The sequence below is a fragment of the Passer montanus genome, unplaced genomic scaffold (assembly GCF_014805655.1).
Source record: "Passer montanus isolate IOZ18808 unplaced genomic scaffold, ASM1480565v1 scaffold19, whole genome shotgun sequence".
NCBI classification, from domain to species: domain Eukaryota; kingdom Metazoa; phylum Chordata; class Aves; order Passeriformes; family Passeridae; genus Passer; species Passer montanus.
The window spans coordinates 4,083,963-4,100,262 of NW_024366480.1; the positions used below are offsets into that span (position 1 = coordinate 4,083,963).

The following is a 16,300-nucleotide window of genomic DNA, read 5'->3' on the forward strand; positions in this document are numbered from 1 at the left end:
TATGTATCTAGATGGCAAGACAAACACTTGATAAAAAATAGACAAAAACAATTTCAAAGAACTTAATGCACTGACTCTGTAAATTGTAACAGGAAAGTGTTGATACCTTTAGAAGGAAAGGTTATGACAAAATTATTTTAAAAGCTTGAAGGCCTTGGTTTGTTTCTCCAAAGCGAAGCAATCTTCCCTAACCAAGAAATAAATATGTAAAAGGCCAAGCCCGCTATATTACTGTTCAAACTAATTCAGAAATGTAAGTTCTAAAAGGATTTCAATAATATAGTACTGTAATTCTCAATTTTATTTTTAAAAAGCTATTTAAGCAATTACTTAATTTGATTATCTTTTGTAAAAGAATCTGCAAACTTCCAACTGTCTACTAATTCATAAATTTGCAAATTACAGAATGAACTACATCATGCTAAAAAAAAACCTGTTGGAAGTACTCAGGCACTTGATTGAAAGTGAGTGGATGTAGCTTTTGTCTAAGACATTCTTTCAATAGGAAGAGGCCAATCTATACTTTACTCAAATATAAATCATACAGGAATGCATTAAAATGTTACAATTTTAATACATTTCAAGATATCAGTAGCCATGCGAAAACACATGCTGTTATTTAAATAAATCAACATTCCCGGCGACCCTCCAAGTTCACCAAAATATAACAAGTTGCTCCCAATTTTATGAGTTCAGGATCTTGTCTGCAGCCTATGTAAGACTCTATTGTGCAAATGGCAGGTGCAACAAATTTTCTATTGGTCCCAGGCCCTAAACACAACCTTTAACTTGTCAGAGTGGTTTCAGATTCAAAAAGTATATTTATCTCCCAGCCAGTATGTTCTAGTACCTTCCATACAGCCATCCTTATAAATACCAAATCTCTCTCAGCACTGTGAATACCCAAATCTATGGCAATGAGCCCAACAGCCCAATGAAACACAGCTCAAAAAACTGCTCCTTCAAAAAATCACTATTTAATTAGCTGCTAATCCAACTGAATATATTCTTGTTCTCACACTGTAATATGAGGACAGAAGTTCTAACTCATCCTCATCTTTCTCACATCAGAACTGAATTTCCACCTAGAAAGATGTGAGGCCTTGGAACAGCAGTGTTAGCCAGGGAAGCAAGAGCATGACCAGAGGCTGACAGAGGGAAGTACTGCATAAGTCTCTGCATCATTTACAGCCACACGCATCCACCTGTAATACAGTGAATTACATATTTTCTAGATTTACAAACAAACAGTTGGAGAATACTTGTTTTTCTTTTTGTCAGTGGTTAGCAGAAAAAGAGGAAATTAATCAGGTTGAAATAATAAATCTTGAGAAGAAACACCATGAAATTTTTTGATCTTACATAAAATTAATTATTTTTTAAAGTGACAGGAACTTTGATCTAAAAATCATAGTTTTAAAACATAGTAGAGCAACTATGGATTGTTCAGAAAACAAAAACAGTTTTGGGTCTTCTTTTTCTTTATATTATGTCATATCACAGGTGTCTTTCTGATGAATCATGATCCATATCCAAGTTCACTGACTTATGGAACACCAGCCAAGATAAGAAAGTTGGGAGGGCTGCCAAACAAGCACCAGTGCCAAATTTCAGTGAACCCTTCATTTTCTTTCCAGCTTTGCCACACAAGAGGCTTTATTTCCAACAACTCTGGGCCTCCATTTTACAGATACCGTGTTGATAATGCATTCACATTTCACTAGGACTTCCTTCAATGAACTGTGAGAAGTAACATACAATGACACCAACAAGCTCTGAAATCACTTTCCCATGCAAATGCAAAATCCTGTCATCTTTGCACACCATTTCTTCTGGTCTATCCCATCTGTTATTTAAGAGGAGTGGAAAATAACCATGTTAAAAAAAAAATAGATAAGCTAGCTATTCAAGAGAAACGCTTTCTACAAAAAATTTAAATGGCAGTCAATAGGCAGATTATTTTGATTCAGGATGTCACATGACATTTTAAGACAGCTGTCTAATTGCACATACGAAAGAACAACAGAACCAGGTTATAACCCCAACTAGAGACCACAATAATCACTTAAATTTCAACTTTGCAACCAAAATATTCTCCCTGCCCCCCAGTCCCCCAATCAAAACTAATCTACAGAGGAAGGAAATTAACAAAATTGAATCTTGAGCAGGCACAGATTTTGTCTTAATAATAAATTTTATGGCAGATTGCCAGCACATTTTTTTCTCATTTGTGAAGCGTTATTAAAGGTGGGACAGAATCCCCCCAGAGCACGCCGGATGTCTTTCAGCTGACGCTGATTTAATCCCAGGCTGCCAAGGTTTCACCACCACCCAGAGGGGTCAGAAACGAACTTGTCTCTCCAAGCCAACATATGATTTATGTCCTTAGCCATTCTGGGCTGAGGAAGCAACTTGGATTCAGACTGGTTTCATTTTAAAAGCGGAGGGGGAATTTGAACTTCTGTCAATCACTGTATCAGCTACCAAAAAAACCCAAAAATATAGCAGGAGCACTCTGATCCAGCATATCACTAAACATTCTTTGTTTTTCCTCTACAGAACAGGGTGAAATAATTCCCTCTTATTTCCATATTTCCTTCTCATTATGTATAACATCTATAATAGTCCACACATTTTATCAAATTAATTAAATTTTTAAGAAATCTAATATTGTAACACCAATCCAGTTATTCAAAATAATTACTTTTATTGCAAATCTTATTTTTCCTCATTATTTTAAATGCCTCAGAAATATAATAACTAACTACAGAATAATCTGCAATCACAATTGGCAAGAAGGAGAATTTTTAAACTGATGCCTTGGATTTCAGATGTTCTAGTAACTCAAAGTGTGCCTTTTAAAAAAGAGTGTTAGCCTACAATTTTTGCTGAGGAACAAGCTAGTTAGAAGTGTTAAACCACACAGATAACATTGAAGTTAAAATGTTATGGCCATATAAATATGCATTAGTATCTTAGTTTTCCAACAAATGTGTTGGATTTTATTTTTAGTCTTTCCCAAAATACCAAATATATGATGGAAAGCAATATACTATATTACAATGTAACTGATTCTAACTAATAAATAAGCTTGTGAAGAAAAGCTTCTCTAAAAAAGAATTAAAGTAGCTTTATTCTAATGAATCAAAGTACAATCTCATCTAGCTGTGACAGAGATTTCCTGTGCCACATAATTTCACAATTTTGATACAAATATTTCATATTATGTCCTGAACAAAGGTAAGAAGAAGTCATTACTGAGCCAGGGAGAACATAAAGTTTATAAAACATTGTCCTTGTATTTGTATGTAGTTCACACCTGCTCTGGCTTGTCAACAAGAATAATATTTCAGTGATCATGGAAATATTGATAAATATTTCTCCAAAGCTACCAAAAAGCTGCCGTGAAATAGAGCTGAACTAGTAAAAATCTTGGAAATTACATTATTTCCAAGAGATTGCTGAAAGCACTTCACTACAGAGCGCAATATAAAAGGAGAAAATTTTAATAGGAAGTTTTGGTAACAGACCAAAGCAAACAAAAAACATCACATCTTTTAAAATGCTAACCACACACTTATACAGACACAGCAAGAATATTAAACACATGGCATGCCAGGAGAACGTGGGGAAGCAGTCCTCACAGGTCAGATTTGCAGAAGAAAAGAACTGGCAGTGAAACCTAAACACAACAATTTCAGGAGCATTCAATACTGTAGCTGTAGTAAGAAAAATGAAAACAAAAGGGCGTCTAACAATTCTGCATATTTGTATGCATTTGAAGTATCTGCAGACATCCTAATTAAGCAACCTTTGCCAGGAAAAATTATTCATTTTAATTATATTCCCTAAGTAATGTCCTGGTTAAGCAAAGCATGAGATGGATGCTATCTAGTCTGTTTTGGGGATACTCTATGTAAGGAGTCACTGAAGAAGTAAAGACACTGCCCTGCAGTACCACTAAAAAAAAAAATAAAATTATCTGTATTGTCTCTTTCAACCAGGGAGCTCATCTCCATGGAAAACTTTTCTTTTTACACCACTACAATACAGATACGAAAAATTAAAATAAGTCCAGTAAACCTTTTCCAACACAAATTCACAGAGTAAGTAATGTTGGAAAAAACACCCAAAACCATTGAGTCCTAGTGTTAACCTAACACTACTAAGTCCACCACTAAACCATGTCCCTAATTTAATCTAATTTGAGGTGTCAGACAGTAACAGTTCTTTTGATATGAAAGACTCAAGATGAAAATCCCTTCAAAATAAAAGATATTAGATGGGAAGGTATGTTTGGTTTTTATTTATTAACAAAGGAAAGTTGTTTCATTTTTGAAAGAAGTACTTTGAAGTCAGGAGCTTCACTGTTTACTTGAAACCATTTATTTCCTCCTACAGTTCCAAAGAAAAATGTTACACAAATACATTAGAGGAAGCAGGTGTATAATTTCATTGAAAACCTATTTAACTTCTGAAAAACAAACTTTGTCAGCCCCGGAGATCTTTCAAGCATTTCCTTATGTTACCTGCTAGAACATAGAATTTAATATTTATCTTGCTACTTTATTAAAAGAATGCAACCACAGGGTATTATTTCACAGTACTAGCAAGCCATGCAAGCTCTGTGGCCCTAAGCATAAAATAAAATGATCACAGTGACAAGAAAACACTAATGTCACTTTAAGCTGTAAATATACTAAGAAAATCCTCAGCATCATCAAAATAATGTAGTAAAATACCTAGGGACGTGATAGCTCAAACAAACTAACAACACAAAATCCCCCTTTAAGCTAGGTTGCATAATTCCATGATACTACATCACTTGTTTTCAATGTGCCCTCAGTTTCAGTTCAAACATACTTCTTGTTTTATAAATCTGTTATCACTGAAGTTACAGTAACATCTGGACTTGTTTAAGACTAATTAAGCTAAATATAGCTTTAAGAAATGTATTTCAGAAGGAAAAAATACATTTACAAAATTCTATTAGTGTGCAATTAGGCAGCTTGCAGGTTTTTTGTATTTTAACATAATTTCTTCCACAATGCACAAAGCAACTCAGTGTGGACAGAGACACAGCAGATGGACATGAATGTAGACAGATAGGTAGATATAGATGCATTTAAAAAGATTAAAATACAAAAGAGAATACAACTTTCCAATGTACAGAGCAAGAGGCTCTGGTACAGAGGAACTTTATGCTCAGTAAGCTTCACTACACATTTTCAGATCCTACAGAAGCAGTCCCCACTGAATCAGCTTCACAGGGTTAAATTAGTACAAGCAGTGGCCCATGCTATCTCTTGTTGCAGGTTAACCCACCCTGAAGCACAAATTCAGAACAGGACCACCCTTCACTCTTCAGAGCAAGGTCAGGCACTTGGTTTAAACTGTTGCCTGTAACAGGTTTAAGCTAAATCTTTGGATCTGAATAGGAGCAGGGACACTCACTGCATTATATTAATGGCTGTAGGTTAGAAAATTCCAAGAGAAAGTCATTAATAAATAGAAGGTGGTAACAAATATTAACATATTAAATCACTGTGGCTATTTGCTAAATTAAAAATGTCCTTCTGCTAGCAGCCAAGTTTCCAAACTAGCTTATACACCAACTCCCAGAAGGCAATCATTTACCAGAACTCATTCCAGAGGTGCAGCAGCACACAAAGCAGTACAGCAGTCCTACAAAAAGCAGCAGCAGCCTTGTAAAGCAAGGATGGATACAGCACCTCATGGTTAAACAGCAGATGTTATGGGGGAGGAGAATGCAAGCACACAGTCAGATTAAGTCCATTTGGAAAAATATAACCATGCTATTGAAAACAGAAAATAAAGTAGTAAGTTAAACGCACTGTGACTCACTTCATTTTTAGAGTTTAGCAAGTAATTTACTTCAAAAGACAGTATTTTCTTGTTAAAGAAAGGCTAGTTATTATTATGACTGCCTGACACCTCCCACTCTAACATCCTATTTTCCAACCTGCTTAGAATGTTCTCAAGCAAACTGGGTTGAAAGTTATACACTAGAATATCTTCTTTAGAACTCTTATTTCAACCAAAGTACTTAAGATAATAACAAAAAAACCACCACAGCTCAAAAAACCACAACAAACTAATGGAGAAAATTATTCTAGAAGAGAAAATAAATCAAAAACTTGCAGTTTTCTCTGGAAATGTTCAACACTAGCACACTTTGAAGCTGGAATTTGAATTCCGGCCTGTATAACTTGGATGCACATTTTATCACCCTTCCAGCAATGTGAATATATCCATGCTCGCAAGTTTTTGGGAATATGAGAAAAAGATACCCAGTCTTCAGCAAAGAGCATGTATTTTATCTGCTAATATCTCTACTAAACTTGATCCAGCCTGGAACTGAATAGAATCTTCCTTTCACTTCCAGATGAACAATATGCCTTGATCAAAGTACCAGAAAATAAAGGTAGGAAGCTGAGTTATCCTTTCCAACATCCAATTAGTAAGTGGCAATGTAGAAGAAACTTCAACCAAACGTGGAGTGTGGGAAAGCAGCCTAAACCATGTTGCAATTTTAACAATAGTCAAAGTGGTGGCTGCCAGAAAGGCAGAAACCTGCACTGAAACTGGATGGTTGAACAGCAACTCCATCAGAGCACGCTAAAGATAAAAATGTAGGAAAAGAAAGGGGACTGCAGAGTGAGGAAACCAACAGTAGATGTTTGGGGAAGTAATCTGTGAACTTTAGCACAAGTAAAAAGAGATTATATATGCGAGACAGAATGGACTGGCTGATCACAAACACTAGAGGAAAACAAGCTAACAAAGGCAAGAAAGATTCTACAGAGTAGTTGAATAAGAAACAGAGAGGGAAAGCATCTCCAAATCACAGGAGAGAAAAAGTAAAGACATCAGGTATTGAAAAGGACATGATTTTAGATCAGCTAAGGTATCAGCCTAACAAAAATCTTAACTGGCTAAATATGAACAGGATTTGCATAAATCACCGTTAATGATGCAGAAAGTAAAAGTTACATTGCCGGTGACAAAAAGAAAGCAGCAAAGGCAGCTTCTACTTTCAAAGCAAGGCTTCCTCTACTGCCCATCCTCTACTGTCCAAAGACAGCCATAAAACACTCTACACAAGCACATGGATCATACTGTCTTGGGTCAATCCCTATAAAGCATGACACAGTATTATTAAATACTACTAGCTCAAACAGCAGCAGTCTGCCTCGTGAGTAGCTTCCAAACCTCCTGATATGACTTCAATTCTTATTTTTAATGGATAGAAAACAACACACAAACTACATGAGAAATAATTCTCTTTACTTGATGAAGTTGCATTTGGAAATGATTGCTGAAGTACATTGACAGTTTAACTGCATGGCTTTTATCCCTTCCCCCCAGTAATGTCTTTCCCTGGTACAGGCTTATCAGGTCACTGGTCAGGATTTTGTTCATTCTCACTCATTGTGCCCCCCATAAAAATAAATAAACAAATAAATAACTACTGCATAATGCTACATTGAAAGCAGAAATTGATTTCCCCTAAGTCATTGCAGAGCACCAATATGTTACATTCATATTGCTGAAATAGTCAAAACCATACTCTTTCCACTGAAGTAGCATGGTTATTATCCCTGTTAACAGATACAATATTAGCACGTGATTAAGGATTAATTTATTTACCACCTCAGATGCCTGACCTCAGATAGCCTAAATGAAACTAAGTTCTTGGGCATGTTACACAGTAAATATGTTCAAAGACACCTGCAGTATCAATAGTGTACATACATCCCTACCCCCACCAAATACTGCCAAGATTCAGATGTCTATTACAGACAAGATAAAAATCTTTTTTTGCTCTATTTGCATTATATCTCTTATTCAATGGAAATAACTGGCCTAGAGACTAGGTTTATTTCTGCCCAAAGTAGATGGATGCCCCAGTAGAGACTGCAACTGTATTCTGAATAATGCTTCTGCAGGGGGAAAAAAAACCCAAAAAACCACAACTGTATAATGAAGAACAGTAATTTAATAAAGGTAGGCACAAATGACAATCCAGCTATGGTTGCTTCTTCAACTTCAATTCTGGCCTTTCTTAACATTTGAGACTTTTACCTGAAACCTTAAAATTACAATTAATTGCATACAGTGGCAGGATCTGTTTCACTTTTCGTTTACATCTGCAATCCTTCACATTTCAAAGCCTGGCCAAACCAGTCATGTAAGGCATACCTTGCCCTTTCTAGTATTTCTAGTACACTCATGGTTTCTGAGAAACAATTAAACAACCAGCATCCTAAAGCTATTTTCGCTGTCTTTACAAGAGACAGAATTCTTGCATTCTATACATAATGAAAAGCTGAGCCATTCTTCACCTACCAAAATTCTTCACCGTTCTGCAGAATGAACATTAGGTAAGTTAAAGTTACTCCAAGTAGGTACTGACTTCAACGATACAAACTCAAAGCCATACTCCAGTCAACTGTTTTTATGACCTGACACTTGTGATAATGAAGTTAAATCTAATAAACCTCATTTTTTTTAAGGAAAACAAGATCACCAAAACAAAACTTAATCACCTAATGCTCCAAAATCACCCATATCCAGGTACTAATCTACAGTAACACTGTACAAAGCACCCTGTTTCAGGGATGAACTTTGAAGGTGAATAGTGAATAATTCTAACTTCAAAAGGACTGTATTTTACAGAGAGTTTCACTACCCACACTGCGTTTTTACAGATAAAAGCATCAAGCTACCCAAGGTTTCCCCTGAAGTGTTGAATTTCTGTTCACTGTACTGCCAATTGGAAGCTCCTTCCTTTTGGGATTCTAATTTATTCTCTCACTGAATGATTTTTAGCACAATAAAACTATTTGTCTGCCTATTTAGAGGTGCATTTTCACCATTTCATAAGAAATACCAACCATATCAAATATACTTTATTGCCAATATTTTTTTATTATTTTTACTCACCAGAGAGAAACAAAAGCAAACTTACAGGTAGTTTAAGAGAATCTATCCCACAAATGCAGCATATTGTGGCTTTTACATTAATTGTGCATATGTAATTTTCCATAAAGTGGCTTTAAAAAGCATACAGTGCAAAGATCCCCACAGCTTGTGAAACAATTTAGATTGCAACTGCTACTTCCAAATTATTTGTTACTCTTGAAACAGAAAGGTAATATTGTATGACTTTTGAGATAAGAAAAAGGATATGACTGTAGAGCCCTAAAAAACCCCCAGCAATATTTCACACCTCAGAAACAAAACAGAAAAAAGGAACAATGAAAACAAAACCATGTCACTGGCTTTGTGTTTTACTCAATCAACAGCTCTTGGTCTAGATCCAGCCAAGATATTATGCTGATTGGGACAGGGTGTAGGAGGTAGAAGAAACCGTTTTCACTGCTTACTGTTTTAAAGAAAAAGCTGTAGCGTTGCTGGGCAGGACTAAACAGGATGCTTCTATTTCTTAACCCATTCCCTAGTAAAAACACCTCCTGCAAAGCTTAAACTTATCTTCTGCTGTTGAATTAATGTGGCACATCATATACCTTATCTACTAACTAAATTAAACACTGAAAACAGGGAAGTTTGTTCTTCCTTTCCCAGACAGGCAGGCAGCATGTAATCCTAATAATCTAAATTCTTGCAAAGCAGGATATTTCTCTTTGTTTATCCTTGTTCTCTTTTCATGAGTTAGTTAATCCATTACCTAATTTATCTTGGAATCATCTTTAATTGTTAATAATGGAAAGACTCAGGACTCCTGTGCTGAGTTTACAAGCTCTCTTCTATTCTTGCCCTGGCTGAATTTCTGCCTGGTGTCAGGTCACAGAAGGCGAAGTCTACTTTTCTTCAGCTATGCACAACCACCACAAAGTCCAAACAAAGCATACTGGCACAGAAAGGGAAGAAAGTGCAATAGTAAATAGGAACAGGAAGGTGAAGAAAGAGAGGAGATTAGAAAAAAAACCCAAACTAGTCACATAGGAACTTTAGGAGGAAAATACTTTTGGTCATTGGGTACTAAAACCTCTCAATCAAAAAGCAAATGGCTTAAAGCCATGGTAGTGTGAAATGAAGAGCAGCATGCACAACAGCTTTTTAGGTTTCCCCTCTATGCTGTCCCACAGATAAAATTTACACTGACTGCAAAATCTTACACTTCAGTAAAGCAACAGCCTGGCTTCACAGACTATAAGCACTATCATTCCCTTCACTTAAAAAGGAGATAGAAGTTTGATACCTCTATCTCTGACCCTGAGTAAAAGGGCTCCTGGTCTCCCAAGATGTTTTTAGCAGCATCATATAAGGTAAAGCTTAACTTCTTTTGAAAAAAGCAAAGTCAAACAAAAAGTAAGTATCAGATACAGCTTCAGAGGTAAAATGAAAGTGGAAAAAGTAGGTGCTTGTCTCAGTAAATTGAAGCAAGGTCTTCAGTTCAGGAAAAGAAAAGGAATTTAAAACGCTTTATTCTGTTTACATTTGACATAATATTATAGTAGAACACAAAATCAGAGCACCTTCATTAGGACACACAGTGGAGAACACTTTGATTAAAGTTAGTTTTCCAGTACACAATCTAAAAATAAAGTAACCTTGAACACACTCTACCTTCCAGACACATTTCTTTGCATTGATCAATGTATTAGATTGCTTATCATGGAAACATGAAAGGCACACTCAGAGTAAGATAGTTCCCTATGGCCGACCGGAAGAAAATATTTGTTATCAGGCTTCATCTTTGCCAGTAGAATGATGTCACCACAATCACTATTTATTCCCATCCAAATGTTCTTCCACTATCAGAAGTCTGAGGGACACCTGGAAGTTCCCTACTTAATGCACTTTGATGTGAAGGAGAAAAGCCAAACAGTATGTTGCAACAACTACTCTCTGTCAGCATTGTCACTTACTATACACAGTTCCTGTACAGATGTTAATTAATACTCAATAAAACATTTACTGGGAAAGTCCTATTAGATCTTGATACAAGGAAGAGCTGCAACACAGGACTTGGCATATGGCCCAAATTTGCAGGTCATAAAAACCCTAAAGCACTCCTCAACTATCTAATTTACACAAAATAAAAGCCTTCTATTTCCTAAAAAAAAGGATAAATGTTTCTTCTTGAGATTGAGTTCTGAATGGCAGTACTGCAGCATATCTGCCAAAACATCCCTCCCTTGTCCAGTTTCACAGAAGTATACAGTAAATTCTGAGCACCATGTACTTTTAGCAAAGGAAACAGATGAATGACGCATTTAGGCACGGCAACACCAATACTCTTTTCCTCTGGAATGCAACTGTTATGGTGCTATGAAAGACTCTTATTTGTCTAAGAGCAGTTAACAAGGTTATTTTGTATAAATACTTAAAAATAAAAACAAGGCACAGCAGCAATAGTGCGTGGTGCCATCATATCCAAAACACTAGCAAGCAGCCCCATGCCTCAACTAAAACCCTCGGTCCCACCTGAAACTCCACTGTTCAGAAGATCCCCAAGATGCAAGACCACTTTGCACTCCCTAAAACACATTTCTTGAAAATATGTGCAAGGTGAATTTGTCTCACCAAAAGTCGTACACAATGCACTAAACACTACAGCTGGAACAGTCTGACATATTAAGCATTTTAGGATAAAACTTGATTACTAGATGTGGCTCACAGAGTTTGTTTTTATGTGAAAAATCCGATCATGAACCAAGAAACTTAAAAGTGGTAATTTTATTTATTAAGGATATGCAGCATCAGTGAAACACAATGAGAACAAAACAACATTATTCTTACTGCATACAATTTCCCCAGAGTTAGTCCTTTTGCTGAAGCAGTTCTTCATCCACTAAATGGAACAACAGAAGGGGACAGCTAGGCGCTCCAATTTAGAGTAAGCTCTAATCTGCCTTATGGGAGCAACTAAAGGACCTATGGAAAAATGTTTGTTTAACAGTAATTTGTCTCAACTATAAATGGAAGCAGAACAGAACTGACATAGTCCCACAATGACAGTTTGTGCTGAACAATAACAGGATACTTGCATTAACAGAGTTGTGCTCTATTTAGGAAGCAAAAACAAGTGACTATACCAAACTCAATTGGTACAAACATTTATTTCTGCAAGGTGCCCTTTCAATGTCTTGCTGAAGACATCATTAGGGGATATGCTGGCCTCTAAAGAGAGGAAGTTTTAATGCCTGAGGAAACACCTGTATATATGAAACTTTAAGCTCATTTCACTAGGTCATTTTGTTAAGTTGCTTTAAGTTAAAGTAACTCTTATATCAGCTTTCCAGACTGGTGCAGTATGTCTAGATGCAAAGTGAATCTTTGGAAACTCGCCCTTCAAAAAAACCCAAAAAAAACCCCCAACAACTATTCTCATTTTGTGTTTGGCTACACGTCCAACAGGAGGCTACCAATTGCCCAGCAGGTGACTGACTTCAATCTACAGTTTAAAAGTGGAAAAGTCTACAGTAATCTTTCCATTACAAAAAAGTAACCTAAAATGAAAGTACTCCTACTTTTTCTTGTTCCATGAATAAGCCCCAAGGTATGGTTAATTCTTCCAAGAAGTATGCTACAACATCAATGAAGGTAAAGCAAAACAGACACACAAACTCCTTCTCATTTGCCATAATGATGGAAGACCTAAGGATGTCACAAATGACATCTCACAGCTCACCTGTGGGGCTTTCCTTCCTTCTACAAATTCTACTTTGAAGAACTCAAAGACCATTCTAAAGCTGGCATAAGACATGCTCAAAACAGGAAGAAAATTCTTGTAGAGCCCTGTAATATTCTAGTCCCACACAACATTTACAGCTCTTTCTAGATACCCATTGCTTTGGTTTGGACCCTTGAGTCAGTACTTGCATTAAGAGGAAAAAAGAAACAGAAAAAAACAAGCAACCTGGGCCAGAGAAGGACCAGAAACCAAAACCAAGGTAAAACACAGTTATGAAGTGCTTGAGAACCACCAGAAATATACATGAAACAATCAAGATCACTGAAGAAAAGACTAAGGCACCTTATGACTCAGATGAGTGAAACCTCTTCCACAAAGTCTCTTTCCATCAACTAAAAAATAAACTTACAAAAAGATCTGCAATAATGAGGTGAACATTAGTTTATACAAGTTTGGAAGAAATCTGTCAATCCATAAATATCAGCCACAGACTAAACACCTATTAATTATTACAATGCACCAAGAAATAAAATAATTTTTTTTAAGTGCCTGAAGAAATCTGCTGAAGTAATCCCTCAAGTGAATACTTAAGGGGCAAGAGTGCAATTCTACTTGAAAGTTTCTTTTTGGGATAAAGTGGAGCACAACAATATCTCAAGTGTAATCTATATATAACACACAAAGGTATATGTATTTCCTTAAAGATTATTTCATTGATGACTTAAAGTACAAACTACTTGAAATTAACTAAAATTAGAATAAAACAAGAATAAAACTTCCACTTCAGAGACTCAGAAATAAAAGGAAGTCTCCTCTTGTGAAAATAGGAGCATTTAAAAAAAACCCAAACAACTGTTTTGAGAGGTACTGATACAGCCTCTTCCATATTCTTCCTACTAGGGAAAAAATGGTACATTGCAACACTAATAAAAACAATCAGTTCTCTAAGCTTGAATGCAACTTTTTACCTTCTTGGTAGAAGTCTACCTCCAGGTGCAATTCACATGCTTTTAGCAGTAAGATCCCACAGCAGTCCCAGTGTCTTGAAGCTGTACGAGGTACACCAATTCATTCAGCTACACATCTTCCATCAGCTAACACAGAAGGCACAATGGAAACAAAGCTAAGACAAACACAAGACAAAAATTTGAAATCAACTTCTTTATGGATAAGCCAGTGTTAAAATTAATACTTTTATTAATCATTCAAAGAGCTTTCACTGACCCTCAGAAAAAATTGGACTGACTCATATCTCAGCTACAAACCAGAAATCACACTAGGAGTAGAACCCAAAACATGTACCCATCAGTTCATTTAATTCAGGTATTAAAATTCATTCTGCTGGGCCAGTGCATGATGTTTAGGTACAATTCAGAAAACAAATCACAAAGCCAATATGGATGTCTGACCATGGGCCAGAGTAAACTGACCCCACAATGGAGAGCACCAGCTTGGCTAAAGGCCATCAGAGGACACCAGTCCAGAGCACTACAGCTGTACTTCAGAGCTCAAAGATCTTTCTTAGTGCTTCCAAACCAGGATTCAGAAGTCCTATGAAGAGACTCTGGCATCCTGCACTGTCATCCTGGAAGGAGGGGAGGTGGTGTTTGTGTTGGATCTTTGTAAGGAATACTTTAATAAACCTGAGCATGGATCAAACAGGCCCAGGAAACAGGGGAGAAAACCCTACCTATGTACTAGCCAGCAAGAATCTCCTACTACCAAACAAATTCAGTCTGAAGTTTTTCTCATACTACCTGCCCTATTTCTCACAGGGGAATAGTAACTAAATGCTATTAAGTAACATGGGGGGAAAAAAAACATATAACATCTATTTCCCACCACACAAGACTCTACCTAACTGCGACAAGAATTCAAGGGCTTGTGTTGTTTCACAGGTTGATAATATTTACATAAAACAAGTTTTCCTAACGCATTTATTAATGTTAACTGGGAATCTCATAGCTAAGGGACTTTTAATGATTCATTTACTAATGGAGAGATCAGAATTTGTACACAGTATGAAGGTAAACAAATACATCTGTCAAGCATCTTCTTTCCTCCCAAGTCTCAGCTAGTACAATTAATCAAAATCTGATGATTGCTCTGCATAAGGAATGTGTCATTTGTCTGACAGATTTAAGCTGAAGGGGAGAGAAGAAAAACACACTTAAACATTTCAACTCCTTCTTTTAGAAATTATGATCTTATGTCCACAAAATCAAAAATAGCTGACAATATAAACATAACAACTTGAATTCAGCATTTTATAAATGCTGAATTGTATAAAATGCAGTTGAAACTGGCATACTTCAAGAAATATGCACACAAAAGAGTTATATATATGTAAAACTTTTACTGAACTTGTTTTTTAAAATGAGCGTTATTATCATTGTACAAAAGCGAAACTTTTATTTTCTGGACAAACAGGCTGAGTTCACATGCAATTAAAAATAAAAAACTGCTTTCTCAGCTTTCTGAAAGCTTGAAGTGCAAGCATTTAAATGTTTACAGTTAAATAAGTACCAGATTTTGTAAACTGTTAAGTAATGTTACACAGCCATCATTTCTAAGTATTAAGTGAATTCTGTTACCTGGGCAATTCAGAATTTTACTTCAGTCTGACCTGGATATTAAAACAGAAACTTTCTTTTCCAACGAATTTAATAAGAAACATTTAATCAGACAGTGAAATATGGTTCTCTGACTAACAAAAAGATTAGTCAGTAAAAAAACACTGAGGGGAAAAATTAATTTTCAAAATGAATTTATGTTTAGTTTTGTCTCCAGAATTAAACCCTGCAAGATGTGTTTCCCCAAACTGTGCTTAATAAAATAATGCTATCCTTGATGACAGTTGAGATAAAGCTCTAATCAGTACCAATGCCAACTACAGTATTTTAAGAGAAACACGATTTGTTGTGCTCCTCATAGAAAAACACAGACATATATCAAATAAACAACCACAAGGGCATCAAGGCTTCAAATTTTGGTTTCTCTGCTCAGCACTAACAGCTACTCCTGTCCCTTTGGTATATCCCCATAACTCCATTCCACTACTACCCCTCTGGCAAAGCCCCATTTTTTCCTGTCAAGGGGCAGTACTGGAGCAGAACGAGAGGCAGAAGGACGCCTTCCCTTGGCCAGCCATCACCTCTTCAGCTCACTTCCATGCACGCTGGCTTTCACACAGTTTGTTACCAATTCCTCCCTGTCTTTCGAACGTGCGCTTGCAGTAGCTGCTGTGTGTGTCTAGCAAACTGCTAGGTGGAAAACTCCCAGCCCTGCAGAAGGACCTGTGCAAGGAAAACCTCGGCAGGACGCGGGCTATTCCCACTGCCTGTCCCCCACCGCCTTCACAGCCGAGATGCACTATCCCTGCAAACTCCTCCGACCACCGCAGCCGGGGTGGGCACCAGACACAGAGAGGTCAACTGGAAGCTCTCCGGGGGGAGGTGCGGACGCTGCCCCCGGGGTGCTGGAGGCCCGGGAGCTGCCCGCGTTCCCCTCCCCGTGCCAGGTCTCCCGGTGCCCGCAAGTTCGAGTGCCGGAGTTCCCAGCCCCCGGGCCGCTGCCGCTGCCGGGCGGCGGGAGCGCGGCGCCGGCCGAGGGGCC

The 16,300-nt window shown here is 37.0% G+C and overlaps 1 protein-coding gene across 3 annotated transcripts in view; it reads right to left on the reverse strand.

Annotated features, from left to right (window-relative positions):
* Positions 1–16,300, reverse strand: part of RNF19A (ring finger protein 19A, RBR E3 ubiquitin protein ligase) — a 58,104-nt gene that overhangs the window by 40,544 nt on the left and 1,260 nt on the right. For 2 of the 3 annotated variants that reach the window (XM_039706181.1, XM_039706179.1), the window contains exon 2: positions 13,654–13,808. The gene's annotated coding sequence lies outside the window, so the exon portion shown is untranslated. The remainder of the gene's footprint in view (positions 1–13,653; positions 13,809–16,300) is intronic. The other variant, XM_039706180.1, reaches the window with a different exon arrangement.